Source organism: Eutrigla gurnardus (genome assembly GCF_963514095.1).
Source record: "Eutrigla gurnardus genome assembly, chromosome: 12".
In the NCBI taxonomy this organism is placed as follows: Eukaryota; Metazoa; Chordata; class Actinopteri; order Perciformes; family Triglidae; genus Eutrigla; species Eutrigla gurnardus.
This window is the reverse complement of record NC_139926.1, coordinates 1,130,884-1,132,986: the sequence shown is the minus strand read 5'-3', so window position 1 is coordinate 1,132,986 and position 2,103 is coordinate 1,130,884. Positions and strand designations below refer to the sequence as shown.

Below are 2,103 nucleotides of genomic sequence, written 5' to 3'. Positions count from 1 at the left end.
TACATATCTGTGTTGATAGAATGTTTGAAGGATTTATGTCTCAGCAGCAGCAGCAGCGTGTCATACTTCCTAGTAGGCTATGGCAGCGGCGGACTCACTCACATAGCGGTTACACACTGACAGGGCTCCGGCACGGTTCTGGTTCCCCAACGCAATTTTGAACCGGCCGGCGCGTTCAGACTGCAAAAATAATTGGTTCAGAACCTGAAAATTCGGTTTGCAGCGAAACCTAAAAATAGTGGTTTTTCCAGGCAAACCTCAGTGGGCGTGGAAAGCAGGAAAGCAGGAAGGAGACGGAAAGAAAGCAGGAAGAAGACAGAAAGAAAGCAGGAGGAGAAGGAAAGAAAGCAGAGAAGACGATGGAGAAGAAAAATGTTCAGTGGTCGGCAGACGAAACAAAGTGTTTGGTGGCAATTTGGGCATCACCTGAATTCCAGGAGAAACTCGAGACCTCCACAAGAAAGAGCAAACTCTATAACGAACTTTCGGAAGAGATGGCCAAGGCTGGGTTCACCCGAACGCCAAATCAAATAATTAATAAACTTAAAAAACTAAAGAAAGACTATAGGGACACAAAAAAAGACCTGAGCAAAAGTGGAGTTGGACGTGGCGATACATGTGACTCTTACGAGCTGCTGGACAGCTTAATGGGTCACAGACCAGCTAACCAGGTGACAGGGGCACTGAATTCCGCCACAGCCGCCACAACAATTGAGTCTGGGTCTTCCATATACGATGGCGGTAGGTTGACTACACACCACTCCTTGAAATATTAATAAGTTCAGATAGGCCAACTTATGTCGATTTAATGTAGCAGATACTGTAGTACTAATGGTATTAACATTATACAGTGAACATCATTCATGAATTTTTGCAGTTATAGTAATTGTTCTAGACATTATTGCACCATTATTAATGCACCATTCTGGTTGTAGTGCAGTGAGATCTACTAATAGAACAGTATGCAGTGTGTCAAATGTCTAAGCCTGATGACTCATCTTATTTAATATCGCCTTCAGAATTATCCGACACCACCACCAACAAGTGAGCCCTCCACCAGCAGACATGGCACTAGTGCTGCTTCTGAGGAGAGAGAAATCCCTGACCAGAGGCAAGCACAGAAAAAAGGAAGTATTTGGGGCGAGACCCCCTTTCTAGTGATGATGATGATGATGATGATGATTTATGAAGATTGCTTTGGATTTCAATGTAAATCACCCCTGGTTATATTTAAACTAACATATAGTTCAGGTGCATATTGAATCTGTCCTGTCTTCCTGACCTCAGGCGCCACCAGGGAAAATTATTTCTGCATTGCTTAATACCCGTTTTCTGTTACCCAGGAAAAAGGAAGAGAGATGACAACCTGGATCTTCTTGATTACCTGGCGAAGTCAGATGAGAGGGCGGAGGCGAGAGAGGAGAGGATGAAATCCAGACTCATCAGACCAGGCAACGTTTTTCCAATCTTCTATTGTCCAATTTTGGTGAGCCTGTGCAAATTGTAGCCTCAGTTTCCTGTTCTTAGCTGACAGAAGTGGCACCCGGTGTGGTCTTCTGCTGCTGTAGCCCATCGCTTCAAGGTTCCACGTGTTGTGCGTTGATGCTCTTCTGCATACCTCGGTTGTAATGAGTGGTTATTTGAGTTACTGTTGCCTTTCTATCAGCTGGAACCAGTCTGGCCATTCTCCTCTGACCTCTGGCATCAACAAGGAATTTGCACCCACAGAACTGCCGCTCACTGGATATTTTCTCTTTTTCGGACCATTCTCTGTAAACCCTAGAGATGGTTGTTCATGAAAATCCCAGTAGATCAGCAGTTTCTGAAATACTCAGACCAGCCCGTCTGGCACCAACAACCATGCCACATTCAAAGTCACTTAAATCACCTTTCTTCCCCATTCTGATGCTCGGTTTGAACTGCAGCAGATCGTCTTGACCATGTCTACATGCCTTAATGCATTGAGTTGCTGCCATGTGATTGGCTGATAAGAAATTTGCGTTAACAAGCAGTTGGACAGGTGTAACTTATAAAGTGTCTGGTGAGTGTAAGTTGTAAATAGGCAGGCGTTATTGATGACCTCTGACCCATAGAGGATTTTTT

General features: G+C 44.5%; 1 long non-coding RNA gene across 1 annotated transcript; it reads left to right on the top strand.

Annotated features, from left to right (window-relative positions):
* Positions 1-279: 279 nt before the first annotated feature.
* On the top strand, positions 280-1,430 carry LOC311021627. The gene is made up of 3 exons (XR_014598029.1): positions 280-741; positions 1,020-1,131; positions 1,344-1,430. It is a non-coding gene; the product is annotated as an uncharacterized lncRNA (long non-coding RNA).
* The last annotated feature ends 673 nt before the right edge of the window (positions 1,431-2,103 follow it).